This window comes from Myotis myotis, unplaced genomic scaffold (assembly GCF_014108235.1).
Source record: "Myotis myotis isolate mMyoMyo1 unplaced genomic scaffold, mMyoMyo1.p scaffold_m19_p_3, whole genome shotgun sequence".
NCBI classification, from domain to species: Eukaryota; Metazoa; Chordata; class Mammalia; order Chiroptera; family Vespertilionidae; genus Myotis; species Myotis myotis.
In genome coordinates this window covers 60,575,810-60,597,829 of record NW_023416335.1, presented here as the reverse complement: position 1 = coordinate 60,597,829, position 22,020 = coordinate 60,575,810, and the positions used below count along the sequence as shown (strand labels likewise).

Sequence of the window (22,020 nt, the reverse complement as noted above, 5' to 3'; positions counted from 1 at the left end):
TTGTTACAAATTGAACACAATTAAAGCATAGTGATTAATCACAAAAACAACATGTAATTATATATGTGTTTTCTGATGGTCTTAGGCGACCCCTGTGAAAGGGTCGTTCGACCTCCAAAGGGGTCGCGACCCACAGGTAGAGAACTGCTGTTCTAGTGGAATGCACAAAATAAGTTATAAAATAGTATATTAGATGACAGTAAATGCTAAGGAGAGAAACAAAGCAGGAGTAGAGAATACAAAGGCTAAATTTTAGATAGGGTAATCAATAAAGGCTCATTAAGAAGGGAATATTTGAATATATTGGGAACTCCCATATGTTTTGCTAAAACATGTGTTTGACATGATTAACTGTTAGACGTCCTGTTGATTTCTAAGAATTACCGAAAACCATTTGTTTAACCATACATTCTATAGTTCTCTAGGCGTTAACATCAACCTTATTAAGTTTCATTTTCCTGAATTTCCTCTGTGCTTTCCCAGAATCAGTCATTTCAGAGATACCAGTAAGAAAACAGCAAATACTGGTATATATAAAAATAGATAGAAAACAATGCCACATCAGACACTGGCAGAACTATTTGTTTCCCAACACACATACAAAAATACCATGGAAGGTACTATTTAAAAAACAGATTATTTTTTCTTCTGTGCCCTTACCCACTGAAATAAAAATATCAGTGTCTGTTGTTGTTGCTGTTGTTACAGGCAGCTTCACAAGCTCCTAGAACTCAGCAGCAAATGGTGAAATAGACACCTGAATAGCAAAGAAAACTTGTGGGAGAAAAAAAAAAAAAGGATGAACCTTTAAAACATCTTTTGCAGAGAGCTGTAATCACCTTTTAGTCCCAGCCTGAGCTAATAAAGACATAACTTACTTACCAAAGCACCTTAAGTCAGATGCAGTGTCTGTGTTGCCTGGTGGATGTCTTTTTATGTCACTTTACACTTGGTTCACACAGGAACCAAGTAATTTAGCCAAGGTCACATGCCAAGAGTTTCTGTTCTTGTCTATTTTAAAAGTAGAAAACAATGGTTTCCCCCTTCTTACTCTACATGCCAGAATCCATTGTCCCGTTCTTAACTTCTCTCCTCAATTCTGCAGAAAACACTTAAACTGCTTTAATAAATTGTTTCATGTCCAATCTCATTAGTGACTGTAAAATGACCAGAAATATGGGGAATCCTTGTTAGAAAAAGAAGTGGGGGGAGCGGGGGATGTTGTGGGGATACTGGGTAAAACAAAACAAAATGAAAACAAACAAAAAACTTTATATGGAGTAAATAATATCTTTGAATCTGACTTACCAGGATCATGCACAAAATCTGATGATTTATTCAGTTTTGTTTGAAGAAGATATCCAGTGATGAGAAAAAAAATTGAGCTATATAAGCTCTTCCAAATAAGCTATATTAAAGAATCTATGGGTTGCTAATTAAGCTTCAAACTATGCTTTTGTGTAATAAAAAATCGTTTTTACTTTCTTTCCATTTAGCAATTTTTCAAGATGATTTCTTCTGGCTCTTAATTGTCTTACTACACCAAATTAGAACTTACCTCCTAGAATTCTTTCTCTATCCCTGAATTCTCTCCTTAATTGTTTCGTGGGTTTTAGAATCAGTTCTGGATTCAAATTCTGTCTCTTTTAATTATGTGCTAAGTGGTATATGTGAGTTGGGCCAGTTATTTACTGTGCTGAAATTCACATTATGCTCAAATGGCAACAAATAGTACAAAATCTCTTTAAATGATTATTTTGACAATTAGATAAGTATAATATAGTCATTGTTAAATCAATGTTAGTTTCATTTCTTTCTCAACATAAGTTTTCTGTTTGCTTAAAGTGATATTTCTTATTACAAAAGTTTTATAGGGTAATTATCTGTTGGGGAGCACAAGAGACGTGGTTGGAAAGTTGTAAGGAGGATATTCTGAGAAAAGGGAAGTGTGTGGAAGGCCGCCTGCCCTGTTGATCAGAATTCTGACTTAGGGGAGTAGTGGAGACTTAGGGAAGTGTCGAAGGTGGTGCCCCTAATTATCCCTTGACCTTTCCAAACAAGTCTGTGTACATGCAGACTCCGGGTGTTTACTGGAATCCTTATGCTTAATCCCTGAATGCCCTTGCCTAGAGGACAATGTAAACATGTGTATCTTCCCAAGATTACTCACCCTACTGATTGTATCTAAAGATAAAAATTCCAATAAAGGCTAACAAGGCAGGCAATCGAGGCTGCCTGGCCTCTTCAGCCAGGCCGTCCCTTAGCCTTCTCCCCCACAGTGAAACTGTGTCAGAGTAATCTGTTCAGCCATCATTCAGGGGCTGCGGGTCAGCCCCGGCAAGGTGGTGGGTGCAACATGTGAGAAGCCCCGGCAATTATCAAAAATGTGGAAATAGAGATAACTAAAATAAAGAAAGTTTAGATTATTAATATTCCTTACAACCAAAGGTAATTAGGTTAACAGTTTGTACATATCTTTCTGATCTTTTCTTCTATAAGCACATAGAATACTTACTTTAATTAACATAACTCATTATTGAAGTGAAACATACAAAAATGCACAAATCAATGAATTTTCACAAAGTGAACACACCTAATATCATTACTCTTTGATGTGCTTTTGGACTTAACAGTAAATCAGGACCTTGACAGTGCCGGAGCCAGGCTGTGCAGACAGATCTCCGAGGGTGGGTCCAGCTCCACAGTTTCCCAGTGAGTGACCTGGGATCACCTTACCTTTCTAGGTACCAGTTATCTCATTGCCCAGTGATAACAATTTCCTCAATTATGAAGGTTAAATTAGTCAATGTAAATAATTTACTTAGAATAACGTGAGACATAGCATTCCTCCAATAAAGTATGCTATTGTTATTATACACTATCTGGGAAGCCTTCTCTCTCACAGTAATTACTGATCCCCTATGTAACTGGGGGTCTTTTTTTTTTCTTGAGGAATTTGGTTAGCTCCCTTAAAGTCTTCTCTGCTTTCCTCATATGCAATTAGCTAAATGGAAAGTTATGGCCATTCTCAAATAAGCCACATGTTTCCATTTGAGGTCAGACTCTCTCACTGGTACCAAGACAGCCAAGTGTCCCCAAATACACCCTAACCTATCTTTCCAAACCTAAATCCGTCTGCTCACTTCTATAAGCAGTCCTATCAAGCTATACTCATTCTCATTTAAACATGTCTTGTCCATTTCTACCTCTGGCTTTGGGTTTAGATTTCCCTGTCTTCTTGAAATGCTTTCTCCTAGCATGCTTTCAAACTTTCCCACACCCCTTCAGGTAGAGCTTGCTCTCACTTCTGAACTCACTGTCGCCCTCACTTGGCAGTCATCGTGCACTACCTTAATCCCAGTAAAGCCCATCCCATGCATATATGGCACTTCACAGCCTACAGAACACCTTTCAAAATGTCTTTTGATCCACACAACAATCTGATAAGATAATAAAGCTGTGACTATTATCTGCATTTTACCATCAAAGAAATTTATCATGAAAACACATCCATTCCCTGCCTAGAATGCTAGCTCTTCCAGACAAAAGACATTGCATTCTTCTTAGTTTTCTTGTCCACAAGTCATATTTACTCTGGAATTGATCTACTGCCCAAATCATGGTTATCAATAAAACTATCAAACACTTTTGCGTGCCTTTTACATGTCTGTTGGTTAGACACATATGGTTACCATTTATGTATTTAACAGTATATTGAATGTTTGCTGTATGCCAGCACCACGCTCTATTTTGAGATCCCAAGCCAGGCGCCTCTTTGTTTACATGCTATATTAAGGTTATGTGGAAAAGCGCTGGGTTACACGCCACATGTCCTAGATTTGAGTACTGCCTCTGTAACAGACATGTAGAGTTACCTTGTGCATCTCTGAACAGCAGTTTCCTCACCTACAATATGGAGATAATAATCTCTTATCTGACCACCTCACGGGACAATTATGTAGATCAAATAAGGTATGCAAGTGCTTTGTTTGCTTAATGAAAACATAACAGTATCCATGTTATGCAATTAAGAGATGGTTCTTGCCCCTGTAGTCCCACAATCCCTGTTGAGAAAACAAACACACACAAAATGTATGTAAGAAGACAGGTTACAGTATAAAATGGCATGTGCTAAGTGGCAGAAAGTGCAAATGTATAATAACCTAGAGAGAACGTGAGAAGGTAGCATTAAGCTTTTAAGCTCAGAAGATTTAAACATTATTCCAAATCTTAGTTTGTCCCCTACTTTTTTAATGTTTAAAGTGTGAAAATATTCATTCTTCTTGCGGGAATTAACTTTTAACCAGAAATTGAATTAGCTAGTTGGATTCTTTAAAAATGTGTTAATGCCCTGTATTACTGTGGAGGTACCTTACCCAGGTTCATTTCCTTCTTCTACACCTATTCCAAAGGAGCTGCAAGAGTTATTGCCCCCTTCCCCCCCGATTTCTGAGGTAAGAAGAATAGGAGAAAATGTGAGGAAGCTGCTCTTTGATCTCCGTGCACATCAATTACAGGTAATAAATCTTCCTGCACTGGAGCTCGGACAGGATTTCCAAAGCACATGGACTTTTCCTATTAGAAAATATAAACCAAATAGTGACTATTTGTTGTTTAGATTTATTTTGTGAGTAATGTAACTGAAAAAAACAACCCAGCATTGAAGGATGTATCATTTTTAATCTCAGCACTTTTAGCAACTGCCAACACCAGATAGAGTATCTTATTGCAATAATTCAAGGATTTCTCTATTAGTTTCTCTAAGCCCTTAAAGCAAATGAAGCTCTTATGATATAAAACACCTTCTTTCTCTATTTTTTTTTTCAGCTCTCAAGCCTAAATGCATTTCAGGGTAGAATTTTAAATGAATGAGATAAATGAAATTCTATCTAACTGTATTAATTTTTGACACTCTTTTTATGATTCTTTTAAAAAGAACATAGAAACGAATTGCAAGTCTGGCTGCTGTACAGTCATGATGAATAGCATGCTACAAATAATATTTTTTCAAACTTTTGAAAGACCAATTTAGATGTTTAATCTCTAAGGTGGGTTTACAAACACCCTACATTGATAATTGACCAAGGAGCCTGCAAATGAGGTTTCTTAAACAAAGAAAAGCACTCGTATATGAAAGGAAGCACTTTCATACTTTTTCTCCCTATTGTTTAACCTTTTGTTCCCACCACAAATATCTACACGTAGGTCTTATCTCTGACCTTGAGGAACCGTATGGCTTTATCGAAGCTTACTTTTAGATCACAGATGACCTTCAGTTGATATCATTGAGCTCTGACCTGCCTCAGTGATCTGCTCACACAAAATACATATGCTGAACAGTGCTGGTGTGTGCAGTAGGGGTAAGTGAATTATTTACAAAAATTTGAGTTGACACCTTTTATCAAATGTGGAAAGATGAAGACAAAACAGCTGCTATTGCTGTCGTAAGCAATCTGCTGGTGATTGAATAAAAGTGTCAAGAAAATGGCTGCTTGATGGCCTTTTGTTCTCCCTCATCCAGCTTGATGTTAGTTTGAGCTGTCAGTTAGGAATCACGGCAGTGTGATTTATCAATAGACTGAGTGACCTTCTGTTTTAGCTGGTGGTAGGGCTGGAAGACAGCTCCCTCTACTGCAAATACACAGCTCTTCCTCTTAGTGTGCCATTAATCTAAGCCAGTGGCTTGCATTTGCTGGAAGCAACTCACCCTTATGATAATTACAGCTTTTTAAGTTTTGTCCTGTATCAATTGCTTCTACACATTTATTAAAAATTATTAAAATAAAAAAACTTCAAGCTTATTTCTATACCTTCCAGCAAATTAATTTACAAAATCAGTATTTCAGATAAAATGCTTCCTCCTTGCTAATTAAACTGCAGAATAAGGAAACATTATCTTTGATAGCAAACTGAATCTTTAAATAGTGTTTGGATTATATTGATATTATTAACCCATCTGTATTAACTCAAATTACTTTATAGTCTCTATAAAAAGAAGGATTTAGACTTATTTTTCTGCCTTATAATATCGCGGTCTCCTCAGGGAAAGATATTATTCTCAATCAGAGCTTTGTGGGTCCTTGAGTGATATGAAATCATTGTGGCCCAGCACCTTACAAACGATTATTCCTACTGTCATCATGCAAACATGTGCATTTTTAAAAGTAGGACTTTCTGATTTAATGGATATTTATTTGATCCCAAACACAAATAAGATGAAAGTAAATTATGAGGAAAAGGATATTCTAGCAGCTATTGAAAAGGAAATATTGAATATATTTAAAAGAATTAAAATAACATCTGATTTCCAATAACACATAATCTTTTAATGTTCAGATTAATTTGCTACAATGTGCTACAAATCCTGGTTCTTTTAAAAACTGTTAGATATACACCATTTCAAATACATTTATTTTATCTCTAAGGTATTTCATACTTTTCATTTTAAAATCTCGTCTTGTATTTTTAAATCAGACATGAACCACCATTGCGTAGGTATTATTTTGCTGGTTGTATCACAGATTTCAGGACTTAAAGATATCTTCTAAAGCTGTCTCTCCGCAGGCTCTCTTAGATGTGGTTTTCATTGCACCACAGATTAGGGCAGGCCAGGTGAGGAATATGAAAAGATGTGCTTCCCTATTTCACGCCGTTTCCACTTTGTACTCCATGCTTTTCCTCCTCAGTTTAATTATTAGGTGGTTGCCTCCCTCTCACTCAGAGAGCCGAGCTTGGGCTTTGGACCTCAGTTCCTTGCATGGCTTTGACTTTTCCTCTCTCTCCTGATATGCATACACACCATGACTTGTTCATAAAAGATCTGCAGCAAAGTTGAATAATATGTAAATTTTATGTTGTAATGAATTAGGTCCTAAGATCTTTAAAGGTCAGACACCTGGTATAATACATCACATTTTTTAATATCAACTGCAAAATAACTGTAATAAATTTTTCCAACGCCACATCCTCACACACTGTTACCCACAAGGAAGCACCAAAGGAAATGTGTCATTTGTCAAAACATGCAGGAAAACTGGCATGTGTACAAGTCACTTTAAAAGTAGTGCTCAGGTTAGAAATAGCTTTCTAAAATGAATATTTTGTGGTTAAACAAAGAAAAAACAAATTAGTGCTTGACCAAAAGCATCTCCTGGTATGTAAAAGAGTAAGAAAGAAACAACTAATTCTAGGATATGTGATAAAAATAATTTTAATAGATACAGGATAATGTGTAATTTATAAGCAAAAGAGCCTTATTTGTTTATCTTTAAGGAAAAATTCAACTGGCATGGAAATTTAAACATGGATGAGTGAATGGGCTGTTATAAAATTGTATAACTATCTGAGTTATAGAAATTTTATAGTTGCTATTAAAATAAAAATATTTATTTCTTTTATAATGCTATTTGCAAGTTTCAATTAAAAGTCTCTATTATAGGAACATTTCTGTCAGCAAAGGAAGGAAAAGAGATTTGCCTGCAAATAAAGCAGACTTTGGGGATTAAAATATGCAAACCCACATAAGTACTTGCTCCCATTTTCATCCACCCCATGCCCCTATTCTCCAAAGGTGTATTTTTTTAACATAAGATACAGCATGGAGGTACCTAGAAAGTATTATGCAAAATGTAATAAGCCAGTCAGAGAAATACAACTATCACATGGTCTCACTCATATGTGAAATCTAATGAACAAAATAAACTGATGAACAAAATAGATCCAGTGACGTGGAAACATGGAACAGACTGACAAATATCATAGGGGAGGGGGGGAGAGATTAACCAAAGAACTTATATGCATATAAGCATAACTCCTTGGTGAAGGCCTGGGGGGTGAATAGGGGTGTGTGGGAAGGAGACATCTGTAATACTTTCAACAATAAAGATAAATTTGGAAAAAAAAAAGATACAGTGAAATGAACAGATAGTCAGAAATGTTCACCTTTAGAGTATTTAATGTTGATCCAGACAGGTCCCTGATAGGGCAATGCTATTGAAGGCATGTCCTTACAATATACTATATTGTAAGTGCTTATTTTACCTACACCCTCTGGAGCTGATATTCTGGTGGGGGGGGGGGGGCGGAGATAGACAATGAGCAAACAAATAATTAAATAGCTAGCATGGCAATAAATATTCAGATAGAAATTGAGGCTGTATTTGAGAAATACCTGAATGAATTTATCCATGTAAGTAGTTATTGTGTTTTAAACTGGAATACGCTTAAAGAAAGACTGATCACTTAAACAACCCATTGTATTTTTTCTAACATTTTCTATAATGGTTCTGTTAGCACATACATATGGCATCAGTCAATAGTTGCAAAGTGAAGTGGCAATTTTGTCCATGTCATTAAGAGGCACCCCATGAGTAAAAAAATTAAAGCCAGCATAGTTCTAGTATTTGAAAGTTCTGGAAAATTGCCCAAATCCCCCCCCCTTTTTTAATACATATACACAAAGTTAACCAAACTATTCATAACCTTTATAGCCAGATCTAAAGTGAACTTTCTAAGCTGAGGAGAATGAACTCCACCCCCATCCTCTCCCACCCTCCCCCACCCCAACACACACACACACACACACACACACACACACACACACACACACACACACACAGAGCAGCTGAGCACTGTGTTTTTGACCCCAACCAATCCAATGCAGAGCTCAGTAGACAAACTGAGGAGCGTAAGGAGATCAAAAATCAACCTCTCAGTGTTTAAATTAGTTTGTTCAAAATGGGCAATGAACATGAGGAAACTATTTACAGAAAAGAAATGTACAGTAATCTATGGAAAACAATTTAAAGTAAATTGAACCCAAAAGAATGTTTTAGAACATAACATAATGCTCATGAAGGTGTAGTAAGAACATGCTATTGTTCTTACTACAAAAGTGTCAATTTCATTTGTTTTCTGGAAAACAATTTCAGAAAGTAGGACTCTGGTAAACAATTTGGCAGTGTGACCCATTCATTCTTTTATTTAACCAATGTTTATTGAGTGCTTAGCTTGTGCCTGACAGTGAACAAACACAAAACATAAAAAGTTCCTGCTTTCATGGAGCTGATATTCTGGTGGGGGAATATAGACAATGAGTGAGCAAATAATTAAATAGCTAGCATATCACATGTTGGTAAGAGTGATAGAGAAATCGTTTTAATTTGCAGGGAAGGGAGCAGCGTTATGTGGTTACTTTAGTAGAACGGTCAAGAGTAGCTTTATTGAGAAGGTAGCATTTGAGCAAAGGCCAGAAAGAAGTAAAGGTTATCAAGGGGTGGCACACAGCCATGATTCATCCCAGAATTCTACCTAGACCAAGCTCCGTGCCATCAGACTGGTTTACTGCCAGTAACGAAGTTGGGGGAAAGCCCACATCCCAATATGCTCTCTCCTATGGTGAACATGTGGCAGACCTGCTGCCTGGATAGCCCTGTACTAGAAACCCAACCCTGTCTTGGGCAATCATGCAGGCACCCAGCAGCCAAGGATGCCCAGGGCCCCTGGGGAGCTGTCCTCTGTGCTGACAGGCTGCTGGGCCAAGGCACTAGAACACCAGCAGGACAGGGCTAGTGTCTTGCTAGCCTCTAAGCAGGGGGAGCCCAGCCCATTATAACACCCCCATGAGCACTTGGCCTGCTTCTCCCTTTCCTGTCCCAGTTCTGAGTGTTCTCTGAGGAAACGCATATTGGTACTTTTCATCTATCGTATGGAATTAGCAGAAATCAAAACCAGGTATATATCTAAAGTTATTCGCCAGTTATTTAAAATAGAAATAGCCAGTAAAAGGCAGAACTGTAACTTATATTCACAGTAAATTAGATATATGTGTGCATAGAAAAAAGACAGGAATAAATTCATTAATGTCACAGCCATAGTTATGGAGCAGGTATCAGCAAATTATGGCCCAAGGTGCCAAATCTGACCCAAGGCTTGTTTTTGTAAAATTTTACTGGAGCACGTTCATGCACACTTGTGTAGCCTCTTTTGAAATACAACAGAGCTGAGGAGTTAAAGCAGAGATTATATGGCATACAAACCTAAACCACTGACTGTCTGATCCTTGACAGAAAAGGTTTACTTGCCCTTGGTCTACAAAGGTTTTGATTTTCTCCCTGTGTCTCTGTATATTTTATTTTTTCTAAAGATAAAAATACATGATGGTTATAGTCAGAAAAAAAGATAAACACAATCTTGCATCACTTAACAAGGAGGATATGTTCTGACAAATGCATCATTAGGTACTTTTGTTTTTGTGAGGAAATCATAGAGTGCACTTACACATATATAGATGGCATAGCTCACTACACACCAGGCTATATGGTATAGCCTACTGTCTGAGGCTCCAAACCTGAATACTGTAGGCAATTATAATACAACTAGTGGTCTAGTGCACAAAATTTGTGCACGGGGAGGGAGGGCGTCCCTCAGCCCAGCCTGCACCCTCTCCAATCTGGGACCCCTCAGGGGATGTCCGACTGCCTCTCATAATCCGGGACCACTGGCTCCTAACTACTCGCCTGCCGGCCCGCCTGATCACCCCTAACCATCTCTGCCTACTTGATTGCCCCTAACCACCTCTGCCTTCCTGCCTGATCGTCCCTAACTGCTCCCCTGCTGGCCTGATTGCCCCTAACTGCCTCTGCCTCTGCCTCACCCAGCACCCAGGACCCAAGATTCCCTCTTCCAGCCAGTCACAGGCACCTGGGACCCGGGCTTCCCTCCCTCTGGCTGGCCACAAGTACTCAGAACCCAGGCCAGCTTTACCCAGGCCGGTCACAGCTTCAGGGGACTGTGGGCTTTGCCCAGGCTGTAGCCGCAGGCACCCAGGACCACAGGGCAGGTGGCTTGTCCCTCTCCTGGGCCACAGCCGCAGGCACTGGCATCCAGGACCGCGGGTCGGGCAGCTTATCCCTCTCCCAGGCCACAGCCTGGCTGGTCCCCATTCCTCTCTCATGAGCTCATTTGTGCCTGGTTGGTCCCCATTCCTCTCTCCCCAGTGTTGGGTGTGAGGGCATGAGGGCGTGATGACCATTTGCATATTAACTCTTTATTATATAAGATAATAAAAATCTTAAAAGGTATGTTATTATCCAAACAGTATTTCTCCATTTCACTGGTACAGCAATTCAGGAGGGTATCCTGAAAGCATAGTTGGGTCATCCAGGACTTCTCACTGTTTCTGTTGTACAATGCAGTGTGTGCTTATTGACATGCTGTAGACCCTGGGGCTCTAACTGTGCCAGATCACAAAGGTTTCGATTTGTAGCCTGCGACATTGATCCCAAGCAAGACTGTTTTCCAGTCCTTAAAAGCCATGAAGCCTGGCACTGACTTGGCCTCCTTATACATGAAAGTCCTTTTGGGCATAGTTTGCAGAATGGAGGTTTCATCCATACTCTATATTTGCTCTGCAAGTAATGTTTCTCCACAACCAGCTTATCTAGGATTTCCAAAATTTCTTCAACTGCCTTCACATCAGCACTCACAGACTCATCACTCACTTTCACATTACATAATAAATAACAATTCTTGAATTGTTTAAACCACCCAGTGCTAGCAGTAAATTCAACATCACAGGAAGGTCCAGCCTTTTCTTTCAACATCTCAATCGCTTTGCTTTCGATGTGATTGTCATGGTGCTGAGAGGTGCATACTTCTGTGTCTGGTCTTCAATCCAGGTCACTAGAAGTTTCTCCTAGCCTGACAAAGACCCTTCTCAAACTTTCACTAGTCTTGCTGCCTTCCATGAATGCCTTTAACAGCTTCCGTCACATGGTTTTATTCTTTAAGATCATAGCTATGGTGGAATGGGACATGCCTGACTGCTGAGCAATAACCATCACTGATTTTCCACCTTCATAGTCCTTAATCACTTTTAGTTCTGTTTCCAGGTCAATTACTTGATGTAGTAACATTAACAGTAGATTTTGTACACCTAGAGACCATGATGAACAAAACAACATGGGATTAAATCAAGCACCAGAGAAAATGATGCAATCAAGAGATGCAGTAAATGAGATGTATGAGGCTTCTGCCAGTGCAATATGGCAAACTTTTTTTTTGTAAGTAGAAAGAATACACTCTAAAATAATGATGAAAAGGTATAGTATAGCCCTGACTGGTTTGGCTCACTGGATAGAGCATCAGCCTGGGGACTGAGGGATCCCAGGTTCGATTCCGGTCAAGGGCGTGTACCTTAGTTGCAGGCACATCCCCGGTGGGGGTGTGTGCAGGAGGCAGCTGATCGATGCTTCTCTCTCATTGATGTTTCTGATTCTCTATCCCTCTCCCTTCCTCTCTATAAAAAATCAATAAAATATATATATATTTTAAAAAGGTATAGTATAGTAAACACATAAACCAGCAACATATTCATTGCCATTATCAACTGTTATATACTGTACATAACTGTATGTGCTAGAAATCTATACCACTGCAGTGCAGTAGGTTTGTTTACACCAGCATCACCACAAACACACAAGCACTCCCAAATATCACAGCTACCAGTCACTAGGTGATAGGACCTTTTCAGATCCATTATAATCTTAATAGAGTCCTGGTGCATGAAATTCGTGCACGTGGGGGGTCCCTCAGCCTGGCCTGCACCCTCTCCAATCCGGGACCCCTCAGGGGATGTCCGATTGCTGGTTCAGGCCCGCACAGATGACAGCTTTATTGTTGTTTCTTTCTTTTCATGCTTAAACCCATTGGAATTAGTAGGTATGCAAAGTGTGCATAAATTTTGAGGGGACCCCCTGTATATCTCTAGTCAGCAGTGAAAGGAACCAGCGGCGGATGTAGAACCCCCAGACAGGGAACCTCGCTCACTCTCCGCATGTCTCCCCACTCTGCTTTCCACCTTCGCAGGCAGCGGGAGAATCAGTGTTTTCTCTCATTAACTCGGAAAAGCACGTCCTGTCACCCACTGCCCAGCAGGAGTGCGCTAGGCCCCCAGCAAGCAGGGTGGTCTTTGCTCATGGGCACCGGCACCCAGAGTGCACATTCCTCCTCTGCAGTCACCCCAACTCTCCTGCCATTTCACTGAGAGGACGGACCTCCTTGCCTCCTCTGGGTTCCCAACCTCAAACGCTGACCAAAGGCACCTCAGGGAGGGCCACCCGCACCCACCAGGTGTGTCTGTCTGCACCTGCTCCTGCCTTAGCACCTGCATTAGCCCCACGGAGGTGATCTCGTTGCCGCACTGGCCTCTGAGGGAACAGGGCATCTCCACTCCGCCCTCTCACTGTCATCTCACAGCCCCCCACCCCAAGCACCCAGACATGCCCCAAACGACGTGAGCGTGCCAGAGGGGACGTGCACACGTGTGGGGGGGGGGGGGGACGTAGGCATGCCGGGGTTGACAGAAGTGTGGTGAAGGGGCGGGGGGAATGTGTGTGTGCGTCGTGGTCTAGGACTGTTGCACCTGCACGTGGTTGACAGCACACTGGGGGACATTCGCACACGAGGGGAGAGGAGAAGATGAACGTACAGGAGGCCTGCGCCTGCGCAGATCCACAAACCCATGTGGCGTGGCCAGGAGGATGTCAATCTGGTCCGCCACCATGGTTGTCCCTGTGATCACACACCTTCTGGGCCAGGAGGAGGGACTAGTGCAGCTGCTCCTCAGCTCGGCCAGCAGGCTCTGTTTGGCACTGCTCACAACCGCCGCTACCATGTGAGGAGTACAGGCCACTCTCCAATGGGCCTCACCTCCCCCCGCCCAGTCCCCAATGCTCCAAGTCCCTGCCCACAGGGCTGGGCCAGGGATGGAGGCCTCTCTGCGTGCATGCGGACCCCCAGCTGGGGCCATGCCGGACAGGCCTCTCCACCATGACCCCACCCCCATCCCTGACACTGCAAGTCCCCGCCCACCACGCCTGCTACACATGCAACCTGCTGATCAGTTGTTACTGTGACGGTATCCCAACCAATTTGCATGTTACCCTATTATAAGTATAGATGGGACCAGCTTTATACACGTGGTTTGTTATTGACCAAAATGTCATTATGAGGGGCATTACTATATATAATTGTGCTCTTTTCTGTTGTTTAGAAATATACTTTAAAATTATGAATGGTTATTATCAAACCCAGTTTGATCCTCAACCCTTATTAAATAGCTTATAATGTGGGCTATAAAATTACCAAACATTTGTTGCTTGCACATATTACATTTCAGACACCACTGTAAGCACTTTGCAACTACTAATTCCCAATCTTCATAATAATTCTATGAGACAGGAATTATTATTATCCCTTTTCACAGATGAGGAAAGTGTAAAACAAAGGAGTTAAATAATTCACCCACATCACACGTTTGTACACTGGAGCCAGAATCAAATCCAAGGTGTGTGGAGTCAGGCTTCATATTCCAAATCCTATACTGTGCTGCCTCCTTGTGATTATTTAATTCTTGTACTGCCTACACAGAAGAAAAATGTACTTTGTCCATGGCAAAAACTAGTTCTCTCAAGTTGACACTCAAAGTTTGAAAACTTTTGCAGAGACTGAAAGAGGAAAGAGGTAGGTGGGAGAGAGGAAAAAAGGGATAGATGTGGTAAGTTCAATTTTTATAGTCCAGGCTATATTAAAAAGGGCATTCATGGAAAGGGGTCTGGTGTTTTAGTCAGGGTTCTCCAGAGAAACAAAACCAATAGGGTGTGTTTGTGTGTATATGTGTGTTGGGGGAAGGATGGTGAGGTGGGGACAGATTTATTTTAAGGGATTGGCTCAAACAGTTGTGGAGAATGGCAATTCTGAATTCTATGGAGCAGGCAAGCTGGCTAGAGACAGACTCAGGGAAGAACTGATGTTGCAGCTTGAGTCTGGAGGCAGAATTCCTTCTTTCTTGGGGGACCTATTTTTTTGTTCTCTTAAGGTTTTTAACTTATTGCATGAGGCCCACCTGCATTATGGAAAGTAATTTTCTTTATTCAAAGTCTACTGATTTAAATGTTAATCTCATCTTTATGCTCTAGCCAGTGTTTCCCAGTGTTTAGAGCATCGGCCCTTGCACCAAATGGTTAAGGATTTGATTCCCACACATGAGAGAGGCAACCAATCAATGAGTCTCTCTCTTGTATGGTAATAGGGAAGCCCAGGAAGATGTAAAATCACTTACAGAGTGCCTGGCACATAGTTAGTGGCCAGCATATGTCAGTTGTCATTATTTATATAAAAAAATAAAAGAAACAAATTAATTTTCCAGAAAAAAAATTAAGTAGTTAGGCATTTAGGGACTAGATTATGAAGGGCTTCTGTGCCATCTGAGAAGATTAAATCTTATCTAAAGGCAAGATAAAACTTCAGAGAATTTTAAGCAAAGGAATAAATCATATGAGTTATATTTTAAAGAGACTTATTTCATAGCAGTGTGAACAACAGAATAGAGTAGAATTTTGAAAAGTCAGAACAATCAAAAGGAGGTAGCCGATTGGAAAGGTATTTGGGAGGTAAAATTGGCCGTTGTTAGGGAATTTAAGAAAAAGAAAACACTTCAGGGAAAGAAAATGCAGCATGAAAGAGAATTCTGGCTTAAGAGAGAATTTCTTACAAATAAGTTTATAAGTGGCTCACCAGGAAAGATCGTAATACCCTTTTCTGGAGATCTTTAAGAATGGGATGGAGACACCACTGTTTGGTAGCTGAAGGCTTGAGCTTGGTCAAGACTTCATCCACTCTTTTGATACTATGATTTTAATGGAAAACCAAAAAGCAGACATTATAGTGTACAGATATAATAGATAGTATTTGTAAGGCTTAAATCATATAAATCTTCTTATACTGTTTTTAGTTACTTACAGAATGTTTCCCACTCACCTTTAAATATGCTATCACTCTCTGCCCATGATTTTTTTCCAATAATGTTTTCATTATGCCCCATCACTTTATGACAAAGACATTGCTGCATAGTGACTTCATTACTGTAAAGAAACAATGTGAGTTTAGAGCTGAAAAAAAAAAGTATAATTAAAAGCATAAATTATGGCTGCTGTCAAGACAACAGACATTAACACTGAAACTCGGAGCATAATGCAGAAATAGGTTAGGTTTATGCTACCTGAAATCATTTTGAACCTTGAGTGTTTTCTCTACAAATAATGTACCCAAAAGTTATTATGTTTTTTTGAACAAGGAAACTAGGTGAACTATATTGCCTCCTGTCTAGGTCTTTTCTCCTCTTCATACATGCTACCCTGATATTACAAGGTGTTATGAGAATGTATTCAAGGCCACTTTAGTGTAAAGTAGATGTCATTTTTAAAAAACCAAAGAAGTTATGAAGATAGGCACTAACAGAGAACTTCAGTCTTGTACAAAATCCAAGGAAGTTTACCCAACATCTAAAAAAAATATGATGTTTCAACTACCATCTGCTAAGTAAAATCTCAGCTGTATCAATTCTTTAAAAGTCTGAGACAGTCCTAACCGGTTTGGCTCAGTGGATAGAGCATTGGCCTGCAACTGAAGGGTCCCAGGTTTGATTATGTACCTTGGTTGTGGGCATATCTCCAGTAGGGGGTGTGCAGGAGGCAGCTGATCGATGTTTCTCTCATTGATGTTTCTAACTCTCTATCTCTCTCCCCTCCTCTCTGTAAAAAATCAATAAAATATATATCTTTTTAAAAAGTCTGAGACAGAGGGACATGCTTTCATTATACATTGTCCTCTCAAGCTAGCCTAATAATGAGGTTCAGAAAGCCATTCCCCCATTGCTAGCACTCAAGGACACTGTGCTTAGAGAGGAGATGTTTGAGTACAATTTTAGTCCTGGGAATTTTTACCGGACATGTTTTTATCTAGAATGGTAGGCCTCACAAACAGAGACCCACAACAGAGGACTGTGTACAAATAGAGGGCACTTAGCCACTTTATTGAGGGTATTACCGAGGAAATCTATAATTTTTTCAAGGGACTAGAATAGATGAGCTCTACAATTACCTACCACTCAGAGGTTTTCAAATCTATAGAAATGCGCGCGCACGCACACACACACACATGCCCTGAAAACTTTGACACTGAAAAATAACAAACAACCCTTCTCCAAAAAACTTCTATGTTTTCCTTTGTATGTGTATCTACATATACATTTCTATATGCCTATTTAGATAGATATATGTTTTAAAATTTATTTTATTGTTGAGAGTATTATAGATGTCCCTCATCTTTCCTCCTTTGTCCTCCTCCACCTGGCTCCCACCCCCTCCCCAGGCCGTCACTGCATTATTGTCTGCGTTCATATACGTATATGAACTCTTTGGTTAATCTCTTCCCTCCCCGCCCCACCCCACTTCTCTCTGAAATCTGTCAGCCTGTTCCATGCTTCCATGTCTATGGTCCTTCTTCTAGATCTTTTTGTATATAGATATATATAGGTTGATATATGCACATATAGATTATATATATAGTTATGTAGATGTATATATCTATATGATTCTAGGTATTTACATATAGGTATATAAAATAAAATAACATAGGTGGGCATGGTGGCGCTGGCACCATGGCAGCCCAGAGATGATGATGCTCCCGGACAAACAGCCCCAAACAGTACAATGTAGCCCTGAAGAAGGAGAGATGAAGGAATCATGGGCAGGAACTCGCTTGCTTCAGAGACTCAGGATCCTCACAGAAGGAGGAAAGGGAGGGAGCTTTTATAGAAGAAGAAGAAGAAGAAGAAGAGAAGAAGAAGAAGAAGAAGAAGAAGAAGAAGAAGAAGAAGAAGAAGAAGAAGAAGAAGAAGAGGAAGAAGAAGGAGAAGAAGAAAGGAGAAGGAGAAGGAGAAGGAGAAGGAGACGGAGGAGGAGGAGGAGGAGGAGGAGGAGGAGGAGGAGGAGGAGGAGGAGGAGGAGGAGGAGGAGAAGAAGAAGAAGAAGAAGAAAGGGAGGAGGAGAAAGAAGAACAACAACAAGAAGAAGAACAAGAAGAAGAAGAACAAGAAGAGAGGCTGTTAGAAATAGAGAGGCAATAGTTATAAGAGGAGTGGTTGCTGCGGGAGCAGAAGACACAAGAAGAATGCAGAACCAAGAAGGAAAAGGAAGAGGCAGCTAGAAGTTGGCAGGAAGAACAGGAGAGCAAGCTAGAGGAAGAATGGGAAAAAGCTCAGTGAAAACAGGAAGAGGAGGAGGAGCAGAGGCTGTAGGAGAATCTAGAACGAAAGGAGGCTGCGCAGAAGAGGCTAAAGCGGGTGGAAAGTGAGCTGGAAAATAGCAGCTCTTTGCAGATCCTAGAACCAGCCACGGGCCTGAGAATGATGGGGGAAGAGCGAGTTAACTGTCCGATCTACAGTAAAACTGGAGCTTGCAGATTCGGAGATGGGTGTTCTCAGAAACACAATTTTCCAGTGTCAAGTCCCACCCTGCCTGTCAGAGGCGTGTTCAGGACGTTTGGAATGGAGCAGCGTCCAGGGGGTGCCCGCGACCCCCACGCCAGCCCTGAGCGCAGCGAGGAGGAGGCCCACCTGAGGACGTGCTCCCCAAGGTCAAGAACACGGGGAAGGTGATCCAGTTCCCGGCAGCTGCAACATGGAACCTCATCTGAAGGCCAATGTGATGTTCAGTGCCTGTGGGAAGAATGCCGAGCGGCCCTGTCTCTGTCTAAGGGCGGGTGATCTGCAGGAGGGCAGCTCAGTGCGAATTCTGCCTGGTGACCCGGTGGGAAATGGCCATGTGTGGTTTGTGTGAAATACAGCCATGCCCAAGGGGAAACACTGCAACTTTCTTCACGCGTTCGGACATCCCAACAATGAATTCGGGGAAGCTAATAGGGACCTGTCCCCAGATGGGTATGGCTCTTCCTTCGGTAAGAGCTCAGAGAGGAGAGAGGACAGGCCACCACCACCAGCACCACGGCAGGCCCAGGGGGAAGCCCGGTCTAGCCCTTTTCTGCAAAAGGAATGGAGACGCTGAGAGGAAAGGGAGAAGTAGACACGGGGGTCGGAAATCTCACAGACACACAGCAAAAAGTCGTGAGAGGCACAGTTCACGAAGTAGAGAAAGAAAAAGGGACCACAGCCGGGGCTCGGACAGCGGGAGCTGGAGCTGGAGCTGGAGCAGGAGCCTGAGTCCCTCTGGGTCCAGGAGTCCCCATGGGAGGAGGTCAGGCAGTAGGGACAGAACTATTCATAGTCCCCAATCCAAATAAACTGATTTTGTTTTCAAATGATCGCATATGTTATTTATTATGGCTGCTCCATACTTAGAGGGCCCTGAACTTCAATGGGTTAGCAAGTCTGGCAGAACCCTATGTCATCTGGAACTCTATTTTAAATAAAATACTCTTATTTTCTGATAATTTGTGTGCTTCTTTTAGAAAACCTAAGTGTATAAATAACATGAATATTACTGTAATCCTAACCCTTAAAGATAACCAGTTAACAATGGAGCATTACTTGAGCCATTTTTCTCTACTTATGGGTATATGCACATTTTTCACACAAAGAACATAGATGGTGGCAGTTGAATGTGCTTTTTCTCATAAAATATTGTCATATTTTCTTAAGGCCTATTCTTCATGTTATTTTTACTCACTACATAATGTGGATCTATTAATTTATTCAACTATATCACTCTTGTTGGATTTTAAGTTAGCTTAAAGTAACTTAAAGAATTCTGTGCTATAAACAAGCAATAAGTAAATAAAATAAGGTAGATATATAAAATAAAATTATGCACACTGATTCTCTGGTGTCTTAGAGCCTTTCTACACACATAATCATATAGAAATAATAAAATGGTATATCTTATCACAACAAGGAGTAATAATAATAAATAAGAAGAGGGGATGAAACTTTTTGACATAGATTGTGATGATGTTTTCCTGGTGATACTTATCTCTAAACTCATTGTATATATATTAAACATAAGCTTCTATATGTCAAATAAAACCGGTATTGTTTTTCACATGGTAAATTAACAAATATTCAATTGAAAACCTCTGATCTTGGATGAAATAGTTGTAAACTAGTATCTGATACACTGAAGTGGAGGCAATTTAAATGTTCAATCCTTCTGAAAGGCAATAGGCAATATATTCTGTGAGGTTTAAAAAAAAAATCTTACAATTTGACCCAGTAAAATTATTCATTGGAATATCCTAAGAAAAAAATAAAATATAAGAAAAACTTATAGGCATAAATATTTTCATTGCAGTGTTATTTACAATATAAAAATTATAATTGTATAATTTCATATAATTATAGAACTGTATGAAATATTATGCAGCCATTATAAAATTAATATAAAAATAATACAACTAGGGGAGGTTGGGAGGGGGGCTAAGAGAGCAACCAAAGGACTTGTATGCATACAAATAAGCATAACCAATGGACACAGACAGCAGGAGGATGAGGGCATGTGCTGGGGGGCAGGAGCAGGCAGGGAGAGGTCAATGGGGGAAAAAGGAGACTTATGCAAGACTTTCAACAATGAAGAATTTAAATTAAAAAATAGAATAAAATATAAAAAATAAATAATACAAATAAAATGCATCTAAGAGCATGAATTACTAAATGTATTTGAAAGCCCTAGTCTTATCTGTTCTCTGCACCCTGAGAAGTGCAGTAAACCAATGCTTCTGATGTGATCTAATATAAGAAAAATACAATACAATATATTTTCAGAAATATTTTCCATTGTTTTTATTTTATTTCTATATAATAAACTCTATTACTTGTATCATCATTAGTAAGATATTTGACAACAAGGAACTAAGAGAATTAGTCTCTTCACATACAAAGAAATATTCTCCTAATGGTGAATAGCAGAGTATTTATCCCTAAAATTCATTATTTCACCACCAAAGAATATGCATATGTATGATTAAACAGCAGACTCCTTGAGGAGCGATTTGTCATGTTTACCAAAAAGTGAAGGCAAATTTCTGTTAAAATATTTTTCAATATTTTTAATGAATTTTAATAAAGGTTTATCAGGCGCTTGTTGTGGTGCAGAACTTTTATTAAATTCTGTGATCCATAAAACGTGTGTGTGTGTGTTTTTTTTATTTTTGAATGACACATAGTTTAGTTTTTCATTTAGAGGCTATAAAAGTGTTCACAAAAGTTATGTTGAAAAAAAAGTGATTGAAAGTGCTAAAACACTGTACAGAATATAAAACCCTTTCATAGACTTTTTATGACACATGAAACATGAGTCTTAAAGGTTTAATGTTACTGACTTTTATACAAGGCTTTTTAATTCTTGATTCCAGTTATGGTTCTGCAAATGAACTGTGACATTAAAAGGAATCAGGCTGGAACGGCCTGGGCTCACTTTCTAGATGAGTTCCCACTGGCCATGAAAGGTTTGCTCTAGGACCCACCCCGCCCACAGCTGATTAACATTCACTTGCTTTCTTAGAACAGAAGAGTGAGCCTGCTTGATAGATTCCCTCCTACCTAAATTCAGTATTAATGTTGCGGAGGGCGCCTAGATTACTACTGGTATATATGAAGTATGAAGGATGACTATTCCTTAATCCTGTTTCTTTCATATTGTACACCATTTACTGCTATAATTGTAATGTTGTCTTGGTGAACGACAGAACCAATATTGCTGTCTGTCCCATTGAAACAATGGATATAAATTCACTTTGGAAAATTTTGAGTCGAGGTGCTGACCTGAACCCAGTACAGAAGACCGATTCACTATTTTTTGTTAATTTCTAGTATTTGAAATTGCCAGATGAAGTTGCCATTTTTGTAAGTTAAAACTATTGAAACCTTCAATTTCATATGGCTTACATTAATTTTAATATGTTTCAAAAGCCACAGTGGTGGTTTATATGAAGAGAAGAGTAGAGCAATATGTGATAAATTAGGTAAATTATAAGAAGTCAATCTGGGTAATTTACATTAGACTTCAGAGTAATATGCTCAACTTAAATTATCTTAAGCACTTCCTCAACATTACACATTATTTTGTATGTGTAGACTCTGTTCTTATTGGTTCATTTCCTAGAGGAATCAAAGTTTCAGTTTCTATCTGTTGAAATTGTACTGTGAAATCACTTAAAAAAATACTT

The 22,020-nt window shown here is 39.8% G+C and overlaps 1 pseudogene; it reads left to right on the top strand.

Moving 5' to 3' along the window:
* Positions 1-14,552: 14,552 nt before the first annotated feature.
* On the top strand, positions 14,553-19,140 carry LOC118650421 (annotated as a pseudogene).
* Positions 19,141-22,020: the final 2,880 nt, after the last annotated feature.